General features: G+C 36.6%; 1 protein-coding gene across 3 annotated transcripts in view; it reads right to left on the bottom strand.

Annotated features, from left to right (window-relative positions):
• The window catches only part of LOC130912213 (metabotropic glutamate receptor 4-like), a 355,496-nt gene extending 342,210 nt beyond the window's left edge, over positions 1 to 13,286 (bottom strand). For all 3 annotated transcript variants that reach the window (XM_057830131.1, XM_057830130.1, XM_057830132.1), the window contains exon 1: positions 13,038 to 13,286. The gene's annotated coding sequence lies outside the window, so the exon portion shown is untranslated. The remainder of the gene's footprint in view (positions 1 to 13,037) is intronic.
• Between the last annotated feature and the right edge of the window lie 382 nt (positions 13,287 to 13,668).

Here is a 13,668-nt window from a genome sequence, read left to right as displayed (position 1 = left end):
ACATGAGATGAAATCTAAACTTTAACGCCACCAATGAGGGAAATGTTGAAAATATCACAGAAAATATTACAAGGCCAACCTTGTTGGAATTTTTTTTTTTCTTCGTCCACAGTAAGGTCATGCAATGTCAAATCCATCAATCCATTTCCAACAGTGCTTGTTCTATTCAAGGTTGTGTTTTGCCGGCCCATTTCAGCTGAATTTGAGCTAAAGGCAGGCTACACCCAGAAATGGTTGCCAAAGATTTTACTCAAATATGAGTAACGTTACTTCAAAATAATATTACTCAGGTAAAAAGACTCATCCAAAAAATTTACTAATGTACAACTAAATAAGTATTCTGTGAAAAAAATACTCAGGTAATTAGGTACTTACAATGTCTGTTTTTTTTAAACAATGGTACATTTTTTTCTCAGCACAATGTCATTTATATCAAGTGTTATTAATATACTGTACCATAACCTTTTACATGAAAATGTTTGGCCAAAAAGTACACAAAAATCATTGACTTTGACTAGAAAAATTTACAGAAATGAAACCACCCGTCCAAAGAGCATGATTGTCCTCTTATGAGAAGAAAACAGATTTCCTACCATGAAACTAAAACGATCATATCTCCAGTTTTCAGTGGTCTATCGTGGCTAAATAAAAACTGTGAGAGAGGTTGAAATCTGCGCTTTGGAGTTATGTTGACGGAGCGCTCTATGTGAAATAGTTTGTATTTTTTATGGCACTCTAAAGATTCCACATAATTGAACAGGTGGCTGTGACCATTGGACCTCTGACTGCAAGCTTTTGTGTGGTCATGTGACTATTGTTACATCTGATTAGTACAGTACTTCTCAAACAGGGGGGCGCAGAGCGATGACGGGGGGAACATAGTTTTTTGCCTCAGTAAAATAAGTGTAACGGCGTACCGCACGCAACACGTCACTTTTGCTCATTAACCCTTGAGAGTCGAAGGACGCGCCGGCGCGTCCTCAGCGCACGTCGTCTTTGAAGCGCCCTCGCGTTTTAATTACGTCACCCACATGCCGTTGGTTGGTCCCGTTTTAAAGTGCGGAAGTTGCGGTTTACTCTCGTTGTTATTTGAAGTCAATCGACCCACTAAAACGTGAGATATTGTCATTTAAGTTTTATAGTTTTATTGTCCTCTCAAAAAAACATTAAAACGCTGCATGGATAATTTTTTTATGTCTACTGTATATTTCCATCATTTCTTGTCCTTTTTCAAAACGGAAGCTCCATGAAAAAAACACAAATCAAACGAACCCTTTCGAAGTCACAGTGGAAGCACAACATGCGTTTTTTTTTTTTTTTTTAATAAATATAACTGCCGTGCGAGGTTCCACCGAATGAGAGGGAGGAGTGTTCTGAAGCAGCGAGGTGGCGACCGACGGCCGTTTGAATCGAGCGAGCGAGCGACTTTGTGTGACTTTGAGAATGAACGGATAACTACATTTAGCGCAAGCAATTGTGCTTTTTGATCAACGTGAGGAAGAGGATGGTCCAAATTCGTCATCATCATCTTCTTCGGAAGAGGCCTCGAGTGAAGATAGTGACGGATTTGAACACGTGGGTGACGCCATCGACGAGCAGAGGTAAGCCAACCCACTTTTTTTTTTTTATGCTGCTGAAAAAGTTTCTTTTGAAAGTTTCTTTTGATATTGCAAGACAAAGTTAATTTTGATGCAATATACTGTACTGTAAGTGTGTGTTTGTGTATATAATAATAAAATGTGCATATCGGATCAAAGTATAATTTGTGGTCTTCCTTCTATATGAAGATTAGGGATGTAGCACATATTCAGCTATGGCATTCTTTCTATTGTCATACATATAGATTTCCATTATTATTTATTTCTGTATATATTTTTATTTTATACTTTATTATTTTCATAAATACTGACTTTTTTTTCATGTACATTTATAGTGACAATGAAAGTAAAGTGAAATGAAAATGGAAGGGTGGAAAGAGGACCGACACCCCATGGAAGTGTGGGCTGTGTGATGTCGCCCTGTGTCTAATTCCAGGACGAAACTGCTTTTCGGAGTGGCATGCCTGAAAAAAATTTAACTTATTTATTGTAAATATTTTTGAAAATACTTTTTTCCCCAATGTTATATATATATTTTTTTTCCCACAATCAGTCTTCTCAATTTGTGTATATAAATGTGTGTTCAAGAAGCTTGATTGTGTGTACATAGTTTTCATCAGGTGATGGGCCGCAATACCTAAACTCATATAGAGATGGCCTCTAAACACTTTTTGTGTTAGATGGTATATTTTTTCACTGTTCTTCACTGTTTGGTCTGCTGTATATAACCTGTTTTGACTAGAGCATGTATAAAGGCAAAAAACGCCTATGGCTATACCTGTTGTTTATGTTGAATTGTCAAATATAAGACTATTTATTCTAAGTTTTTTTGGTTGAATGTTCATCCTAACATGTTGAATAAATATTACAAAGTTTCAAAACGGTTCGTTACGCATGTTTGGTTGTCAATTGGACATCAATATTAAAAAATTTGACAAAACGATTTTGGAATTTTTGGTCTTTTTGGGCCCAAAATGATGATTTATAATTGGTCAGTGAAGGAAACAACAGTTTGGACATGAAGTTCAAGGTGTCACAAAAAAAGGGACCAAACCAGGCCATCGTAAACAATTCTTTCTTTGAAATATAAAGGCAACTTCAAAGGCATGCAAAATAAGACAAAATAGGCCCAGACCTTAAAGGGTTAATATTAATTTATGTTAGCAATTGTTGCTAAGCGGGTCAAGCTCCCGTTTGTCCCTAATGGTAAATGCATGTAAATAGTGTATGAACAAGATGTTTACTGAGCTAAACCTACCAATTCTGTTCGAAAATGATGTCCCTGGTGCCAAATTCACTGGTAAAGATGTGGAAGAACATACAAATGTTCAGTTAAAGAGATGGCTTGAGTGGCGAGGGCTGAGAAAGACTGTAAAAAGAGCTGATCCAGAGGGCTTTTTTATCGACACCTTTTTCTTGTGTGTATTGCCTTACGCTACTGACAATGACATTCTCCTGTTTCAACAATCTACCCTTTACCACCGTTTGCCCTGTCTTTCTTATATATTATATCCTCTGGTTGTCTTACGTCTCTGACCGTTCTTGGGGGTAATTTACATAGCTATTTTTGTGTATCAATCGCAAATGCTACTCAGTGACAGACATCGAACACTTACATTTTTTCATTATTTTTCAATAATTTATTTACACTTCCCCCATACTAAGGTTGTTATTTCAAAACAGAAAAGGTAGAGCTGGCTAAAACATGGCTAATTAATTTAAATATCCATATCTCCGAAAAATAGGCCTACATGACTGTTGTGATATATAAATGTTAGTCAGAGCAGTAGCAGTAGTACCACCTACAAGTAACTCAGCAGGAGACCATATAATTATATATATATATATATATATATATATATATATATATATATGCACATGTATCTATGTATTTCTCCCTACCTTTGCAGTCTCCTCTGTATTAACAGTCATCCCCGTTTACTTCGCTCTTCCTCTATCCTCCACCTTTCTATCCCCGTGTTCATCTCTCCTCCTTCGGTTCCAGAGCTTTTAGTCACTTGGGGATTGTCATCTGTTGGACCATGGCCCCCAACAAAATGTTTACTCCATATGAAGGTAAATGACTTCACCTTGCTGGCGTTAAACTGGTCTTTTGGACGTCCACACAAGTTGATCCATTGTTCACCTTTTTTCCACTTTTTTGGCTCCGAGAATCGTATGAAGAATACATCCTTCATATGCCGTAATGTCTAGTTTCTACAAGTTCCATAGCAGCAGTGTTTACTCGGCAAGTTCTTTTTTGAAAGATTACTGGCAGAAAACAAGCAGTAATAACATGAGTTTTATGCGAGGGCGTGTTTATGTGGACCGACTTCCAGGTTGCGGTGGCGACGTCACGGTCTAAAAATAGCATTCGTGCGGTACGCTATTGTATATCCACTCCTTGGGTGGCAGTGGTACTCTCATTTTCAGAGTGTGCGCAGTATTTTTGAACCAAACTAGAGCACACAGCAAAGTGCACTGGAGATATGAAGAGCTAAGAGGAGAAAGAAATGACGAAGCGTATGTAGCGTTTGGCTTTTGGCTTTAACTTTTAACGCAGTGGGAGACAAGGTACGACCAGTCTGTTTACTGTGTCTAAAAATGTTTGCAGCAGACAGCAAGACGCCAAATTAATTAAGACGTCACTTAAATACATTAGACCCCAAATCACATTGATAAGCCACTTGATTTTTTTTTTTTTTTCAGCGAAAACATGCCGAATATACTGCCAACAATCGTCCCACATTGTCGGTGTTACATCAGTAAACAAGCAACCACTGTTAGCATCACATAAGGTGACATATCAAGTGCAAAATAACCCCACACTATAACAAGGTAGCTGCTGATACTGCATGCAGCAAAAATAAAAAATGTCCCTTTATGGCAAGATAAAATTACTCTTAGAAGTACTTTTTCTCAATATGTTACTCATACAAATGTAACATAGTAAATGTAATGCATTACTAGTACCAACCTCTGTCGCCAGTCAAAGTCAGGCAAATGAATTGCACTCATCTACTATCAACACTAATCGGACAACTGCACACTGTCATGAAAAAATAAATGGTAAAATGCAAGGATGTCGCTACCAGTATGTAAAATATGAAGAATCAAAGTACAGTACAGAGTACGGAGTGCATACTGATGAAGATATATTCTAACTTTGTTCAAAATTTAGAGGCTTCCTGAAATCTTGTTCTTTATGTGTCTGCCATGGGATTCCAATGGCAGTTTGTTGTCAATTATAACCCCCGAAAATTTGTTTTCAACATTTTCAATGTGTAGATCTTCAATATTAAATTATAATTCAGTATCAATTTCTACATTCCCAGAAATCATTGCTTTAGATTTACTTTTAATGATCCTTTATGTATATCCATCCATTGCTTTATTAAGTTTAGTTCCTTGTTCACAGTAGTTACAGGTTGAGTGTAACTTTTAACCCTGTAAAATATATATATATATACACATACATATATATATATATATATATATATATATATATATATATATATATATATATATATATATATATATACATACACTGCCATATGTGTGTGTGTATATGTATGTATGTATGTATATATATATATATATATATATATATATATATATATATATATATATATATATATATATATATATGTATGTATATATATGTGTGTCTGTATATGTATGTATGTATGTATGTATGTATATGTATATATGTGTGTGTGTGTGTGTGTGTGTGTGTGTGTGTGTGTGTGTGTGTGTGTGTGTGTGTGTGTGTGTGTGTGTGTGTGTGTGTGTGTGTGTGTGTGTGTGTGTGTGTGTGTGTGTATATGTATGTATGTATGTATGTATATATATATATATATATATATATATATATATGGTAAATGGTGTTATACTTGTATAGCGCTTTTCCACCTTTCAAGGCACTCAAAGCGCTTTACACTACATTGCCATCTACATATATATATATATATATTAGTGTCATGTGCGAACAGAATGAGTTTCATTACTTGGGATACATTAAAAATATATTTTAAATACACAGAGAAAAGTTTAGGCCCCAATACTGACCCTTGGGGAACCCCACATGAAATATCAAGTTTGTGTGATGTATACGGGCTTATCTTTACATACTGTATCATTCCCTACGTGTTACACAACTTTATATCCAGGCCCCAATACTGACCCTTGGGGAACCCCACATGAAATATCAAGTTTGTGTGATGTATACGGGCTATTCTTTACATACTGTATCATTCCCTACGTGTTACACAACTTTATATCTACTCCCCAGCTAACCCAGAATGTCATTTCAAGTAAAATGTAATGATTAATCGGGTCAAAGGCCTTCCTGAGGTCAACAAAAATACCAGCAGCATATTTATTTTGGTCAAGTGCATTTGTAATTTCCTCTGCTGCCTCAATTATCATAATTGAAGTAGTTCTTTGTGTCCTAAACCCATATTGACCTGCATTTATTGTTTAATGTTTCTCAAAGAACTTTTCAAGTCGATTTTTTTTTTTTCTAAAATGTTTTAAAATTGAGGCGATAGAGAAATTGGTCTATGATTTGTAAAATTCTGCTTATCGTTGCTCTCGAATAATGGTATTAGCTAGCAATTTTCTTTTTTGGTGGGAAAAAAAAAAGACAGAAGTGATAAGTTTTGCTTGAATTCTGCAGTTCCCTACATTGATTTTAAAATGTTGTCAGGTTTGGAAAGGTGCAGTTTAAGCGCTTAGTCCCAATCAGTGTTAAAGCTGAGAAGTGCAGCAGAATGTAGGCTTATTTTAAGCTTATTTTTATAATTTGCAGGCCAATAAAAACTGGGCTCCGGGCCGTAGTTGGCCCGCACACCGTAGTTTGGACACCACTGGTGTAATGTTATGTATGTATGAAAACCATGAATCATTTCTGCCCTTTATCTCAGCATCTATGAATAGACACCACAACGCCTGCCAACATGTAACCTTTTAAGAAATGAAACAAAATATCATCTATATGCATGAACACATAGTAAAATACACGACAATAGTAATATCATGGACTTTGTTGGATGTATGGTTTTATCTGCATAGTTTATACGCAAGTTTTGAGATCTACAATTACAATTAGGATGCATTTTGTGCATATACAATGCCAGTGACAGGAAAAGTAGTGTTGTAGCTATCCCCATGGCAACAGATTAAGCGTTGTTTAAAAATACCACTGTGGGAATGCATAAGTGCGTTTCAGACACAAAGAAACGTGCTCATCCTCCCTGTCAGGGTTTTGTCTGTGGGATGACATTGAGGCGTTGTGCTCTATTGTGTATTTGAATATCTTTTTAATCTTTTTAAAATTTTGATTGAAATGATTTTAATGGTTGATTGTGTGCGATATTAGATCGTCTTTTAGATTTTTGATAATTATGACACTTGGATTTGTTACGCATTTCCTTTCCTTGCTGCTTGTGGCTGAATTATAACTTCAGTTAGCTCGGAAACCAAAGTCTTATCACTTAAATGTGCTGAATAGTGTTCATTTGTCAAATTGCATGTAGCCTATACAGTGAGTGAAAGACTTCACTTTTTAATCTCTTTTTGTCTCTGAGAATGTGCTCTCTGGACTAATCCCCTCCGCGAAACCTTTTGACATGTCTGCAATTCATGTGACGACTCGAGAATTGTCAAGCTTGAGAGAAAACAATTTCACCAAACCAAAAGTCACAGAGCAGAAATGACAATGTCTTAAAAGAGGCAATTGGCCAGAGGGGAAATCAACAGCTCAGAAAATGGGATTGAGAGAAAAGATCAGGATTTTGTTTTGGACACCATCAGTCTGTGGTCAGAATGCCGAGGTCACAACTTTAAACATGGATCAAAAGAGAAAAATTCATATTGTCAAGCTTCGCTTCTTGACGTCTACTTGTCTGATAATCTGAGAGCCTCATGATAGCAAAGCAAGAAACAGTCAGACAAATGTAATTTATCTCCCAAAACAGCATGGGAACTGTACAAAAATACAGTCAAACAAAGGATGTTTATATATAAAGGTTGAAAGTAGCAGACGCACTGACAGTCAGTCTCTTACTTTGTTTACTGGCGCTTTTCCAAGTGTTGCCTCTTAATGAGAACTTCCAGGTAGTCTCCCGAGACAAGACATTTTTAGGGTTTCTCTTCTGTCAACTCTAAATTCCACAGTAATTGTCTTTATCCTGTGCTGATCCTCTGGACCCCGACCATAATCATTAGTCTGCGAGTCAGAATTCAACTCAGTGACCGCAACAAAATGAAACAAAAAATAAAAAATAAAAAAATCTCAACTACAGTGTATAAAACACACCTATATAAAACTAGTTCAATTCCCTTATTTTCAGTGTAAAACTACTAGAAATACGTGAATTTATCTGTCAGTGCTTCAAGTAAATTTTGCTTACCGTACTGGCCCGAATATAAGATGATAAGACGACCCCCACTTTTTCAGTCTTATTTCAATGCAAAAAACACTGTCTTATATTCGGGCCAATACGGTACTTAGATTTCTTGAAATAAGAAAAATAGCTAGTTATTAGCTAACTGAAAATAAACTTAACAGACCTATTTTAAGCAACAAAATATTATATTTAATCTTAAAGGGAACCACGAATAGAGAGACATGTAGTTCTTTAAAGATAAATGTTAGTACGAGTTATAATAATTTGATGTTAAAACCCCTCTTAAGGTTTTAATTCTAAGAAAATCTATGAAAATTATTTTAACTAGTAGGCCGCCATTGTTGATGATGTCACATGGCCACACTGACAGACTTCCACCGTGTCACTCCTTAACTATGTAAGGTAGTGATATAAATATGCCACAAGATGTCAATGGCGAGTTATTAAATTAATTAGAGAGCCAATGAGTCCATTTTGTCCCTTGACTGACGCCGTAGTTTTCCTTTTGTTCCACAGTGGAGTGTAAGGCAGAGAGAAAGGCGAGTGGACACAGGCGTTCAGATTCGTAGTTCTGACCGCGCCGATTATTGGAATAAGCTTCGGTAACTCCTCCTTCTGGGCTGACTGGTCCTTCTCAAGCCATTTATATAGCTATTGGGGAAAAAATACTTGGATAAAAAGAATATCCTGTAAAAATATTGGAGTAGAGAGACTGAAACAATTACATTTTGCGGCTCTCTTCGTCGCGTTTTCCTCGTTCTGAATAATTCCCCCTCAATTGGCTACTCTACCCACCCCGGAGAATAGATATTTTTCAAAACATCATTTCAAAGCAAATTTTTCTTGATTTAGTGAAAAAATTACCAACTTTACAATACAATACTTTAAATATTTACTTCAAGTAAGCGGAATAATCTGACACATTAATCTGTTAACTACTCTTTAACACTCAAAACAAGATGTAGAAAATTATTGGACTAGATTTAAGAAAAAAAACCTGATTAAGACATTATACATTTTCCATGTACTTCAGCAACTAGAGCACCCAATGTTCCAGGAGCAAAAACATCGCAATTGCTTACAAATCGGTCCCAACTGGCAATATATGCTATAATATGACATTATATTGTAAAATACTCAGGAAGAACTGATACGTTTTTTTATTTACAGACATTTTCAAGAAGGGTCCAACTACAAGCCAACCAAACCCCCTGCTTTTAGCGACCAAACAGATCAAGCGTTTGTCATTCGCCAACCACGCCCACTGCTTTCAACGACCAATCAGATCAAGCATTCTTCATCCGCCAACTATGCCCACTGCTTTCAAGGACCGGTCAACTAAAATGTTCGTCATCTGCGCCACCTGCTTGAGTACCGCGAGCTGCAGCTCAACCTACTTGAAATTTACCACTGGACCAAAATGTTCCACTGGAATAGTGTGTATGTTGACTCAATGGCTGCCACTGCCAATGCTAGAAGTCGAATTCATTTTGACTGGAAGGGGCGGATGAATGTATGTTTGAGCGACGTCAATGGCACTCAAACATGACCATACAAAACCAGTACTCACAGTTTGAATGAATTGGATGTCTGTCATTGTCAATGGAAGGCAATGTGTTAAGACAATCATTTGTTCACATGTTGCAATAATTTGATCTTGCTGTATTTATTTACAGAAATAATGCTCTGAGCAAGACAAACGTTTTTGACAGACTACTACTACTACTACTACTGCACCTTTTTATGCGGTGCGCCCTATTTATGAAAACAGTGCTAAAATAAGCCATACATTAAGGGTGCGCCTTATACTCCGATGCGCTTTATAGAGCGGAAAATACGTTAATTGTATCGTAGAAAATTGTAGAGTAATGTCCCACCCACGTATAGATAACTGTTGTATCGTCATATTGTGAGATAATCGTTATCTTGAACACTGTTGCCAGATTGGGCGGGTATACGCTCAATTGGATTCCCAGTCAAAATGGATTGGACGTCTATCGCCGTCAATGGCAGCCACATATTTATTGAAATATTAATCTAGAGGTAATGCATGCGCTGTTAAAATAAGAGTAATAAAAAAATTTGAGCTAACTTACCCAGCCTTAGTTATGATATGAAAATATACATAGGGCTATAAAAGTGAAGAATCTTATCTTGAAGGGGATGTTCTAATTTGTGCTGGGTTTTTTTGGAACTGAGTGGGTTTTATAGCGTGATTGGGCTGGATATCGTCTTTCCAATTTGGCAATCCTGATCGTGAGTTTTTTTTATCGCGAATCGTTTTGGGAGGTATTCAGAGGTTCCCACCATAGGCAGAGTTTGACTTTTGGGGCAAGGGGGCACAACATGTTGATGACCCCGAAACGCAGTGTCAGCAATAACATTAACTTACAAGAATATTTATAATAATAAGTTGACAATGAGCGTTTTTTGTTTCCCATCATTCTTGAGGGGAATTCTAAATCAGGCTGCTTTGGCAATACTGTTCGTGTGTCGTGCCAATGTAGTTACCCCAGTCAAAAATTGTATCCCCTGGGCAGAGCCATATGGAGGTAGATTTGTGTCTTTATTATTCAATCAAAAAAAAGTTGCTTCAATCAAAATATATATTTTCAACCAAAAACAACTCGCTTCAATCCCCCCAAAAATGTGTTTGAATGCAAAAATAAATTTGAAACACAAAAAACAGTGATTTTTTAATTTTTTTTTTTTTTTTTTAATGTATTTTTTTGATTGAAGTTGTTTTTTTTTTGGTTGTTGTTTTTTTTTTTTTTTTTTTTTTATTGAAGCAACTTTTTTGATTGATGTAATGTCGATTTGCGTTTGGGCCACATTTTGGCTAGGACATTTTTGTCTTTATTTTATTCAATCAAAAAATAAGTTGCTTCAAAAATATATCTATATTTTCAAAAAGAAAAATCACTTCAATCAAAAGAAAGAAAATTTTCAATCATGGAAAAAGTTTTTGAATGCGAAAAATTATTTGAGACACTTGATTTTTCATTGAAAACGTTTTCTTTGATTGAAGCAATCCTTTTTGTGTTCGGGCCATATTATGAGTAGGACATTTGTGTCTAATAATTTAATCCCAAAAAAAGTTGCTTCAATTAAAAAATATATTTTCAATCAAAGAAAAAAAAATCATTTGAAAAATAAAAATGCCCTCCCCTAATTTTTTTTTTATTATATGCAAAGCAAATAACTGTCTAAGTTGCTAGTCACATGATCTGTTCAAAAAATAATTTTGACCCATTATGAAAAAAAATTTTTTGTTTTGTTCATTTCATTCATTTTTGTTAAAATTGTATTGCTTTACATATATACATTTACATTTATATATATATATATATATATATATATATATATATATATATATATATATATATATATGAAAGTCAATTACATGCAATGACACTTTTTGGCCACCAGGGGGGGGGCTAGCCCGTACCCCCCCCCCCCCCCCCCCCCCAAATCCGCTTATGGTTCCCACCCCTTTTGAAAATACGTTGAATGTGATTTTATTTGATTGGGTCATTAATGAACGAAATCTACATTAATTACATATAAATATATCTCTGTTGGGCGTCTTGTAGCTCAGTGGTAAAGTTCTTGTTCCAAAACCAAGAGGCTGTGGGTTTGATTCCCTGCCCTGTTGAGCTCACCTATAGGTATCCTTGAGCAAGATACTGAACCCCACATTGCTGCATCATCAGTAGGTAAATGACTGTACGGTGTCAAAGCGCTTTGAGTGTCTTGATGGCGGAAAGGCACTATACATGTGTTGAGCCCATTTACCATTTTGCATCCAACCACAAAACATGTATCTAGTAGATATTTATTAAATCCACCACATGCCAAAGAGTCTGAGCCCTAATACTGTGTATGTGTATACCTTTTTACATTATATCTGCTATACACCTTTTTATCTCGTTTCCTAATTTGAGGAAGAAAGATATATAATTGACCTATATGCTGTATGCACACTATTTTGCAGAGGGTTGATATCAAGCAAAACATTCAGATTCATGATCACTAATTAAAAACCAATGGTGTACAGTACTGGACTGTCTCAGAAAATTAGAATACACAATATTCTAATTTTTTGAGACAGTCCTGTGTATATATACAGGACTGTCTCAGGAAATTAGAATACACAATATTCTAATTTCCTGACTGTCTCAGGAAATTAGAATATTGTGTATTCTAATTTCCTGAGACAGTCCAGTATATCAAAGTGAACCCATCAAATAGAAATGTACTATACCTAATTGCAGAAAGATTACATATCTGTGTGGCACACCGACAGTACTTTAATATCACTTCTCACACAAAAGGAGAAGTGGTTGAAAGCTGATTAAATATGATGTGAGCCCCTAGCATGAATATCACCTGACAGTGATGCATTCATAACAAACACAAGAGACATCAAGCCGTCAAAGCTGGATTTAAAGTGATGAAACAAAAGCTCTGCCCATCGCCAACATGCACAAATCAGCCGCTACGAGAGCGCCTATTGCTTCCATGTAACGCGTCCGCGTAAGTGCGCAATGCAACCTCATTTGCATTGCATTACTTTGAAGTTCAGCCGTGTTGTTATGTTTGCGAGTGGATCTTTACAGATTCCTCGGATGTGTTTGTGCGAGGTGCAACGCTGAGCCAAGTAGAGCGGAAAGGGGGTTAGGGGCGCATGGGGGGGCTCCCATACATGCAGCCGATAAAGGGCTCCATTGTATGACTGAGTGAAGGCTCATTTGCGCTCTAAAGCCTTTGGGCGATCCTCATTAATCTGTTGAACGTGTGCCTCTCTCCTCCGAGACGCATACACCAACCACATACAGAAAGGGGCTTTTTCAGGTCCACGTGCGTTAAAAGCTATTGTGTCGATAAAATCATAATTATCCACGTTGTTTCACTACTACAACAACTGGGGGTTCCTAAAGCATCCCAAGCATAATGATAGAGTGAAAGAGAGCCAAGTGTGCGCAAAGAGAACAACACGCGTGTATAGAAGAAATAAAACACACATTACCGTCAAATCTTCCAAGTGACTTCAGCTTAAAATAAAAAAAAAACTTATGTTGGTGCCGTCCAGTGACTTGTTTGTTTGCTCCTCTTGGTTGTTGGTTCTTCAATGAAATGCAATTAAAACGCGTGCAGACAAAAAGTGCACGTTTGAACCTGCAGTTCGCAGCGTTCCAGCAAATCTTCTGCTTTTATTTGATCCCTCCAGCTCGCCGCTTCAGATGCTGTCCAGAGGCGAGTGGTGCTGAAGGGCTTTCCTTCCTACTTTCTTTCCCTCCCTCCTCTCCCGAATCCTCATTTTGATTGCACACGACTTCCCTCCCACGTAAGTAGATTTTTACACCTCCCTTTCTCAATTCAGATCACAATGGTGTGTGGGGAGGTGTGTGTGTCTGTGTGTGCATTTTTTGCGTTCCGCCGCAATACATCATCGGGTGCGTAAAACTTCAGAAAATGGCACCTGTGACATTCTAGAATTGGAGGACATTTGACATCCCGCCCTTCAAATTTTAAAATAATCCGCATATAGAAAACTCGCCCAAATATGCAGTTTCTGAGTAAATACTCTATATTTACACAGAAACCAAAATTAATAATGGTTATAAATTATTATTATTATTATCAACAGAGAATGCACA

The sequence above is a fragment of the Corythoichthys intestinalis genome, chromosome 2 (genome assembly GCF_030265065.1).
Source record: "Corythoichthys intestinalis isolate RoL2023-P3 chromosome 2, ASM3026506v1, whole genome shotgun sequence".
Taxonomy (NCBI): domain Eukaryota; kingdom Metazoa; phylum Chordata; class Actinopteri; order Syngnathiformes; family Syngnathidae; genus Corythoichthys; species Corythoichthys intestinalis.
Note: the sequence above shows the minus strand (reverse complement) of the source record. Positions and strands in the feature narration are given on the sequence as shown.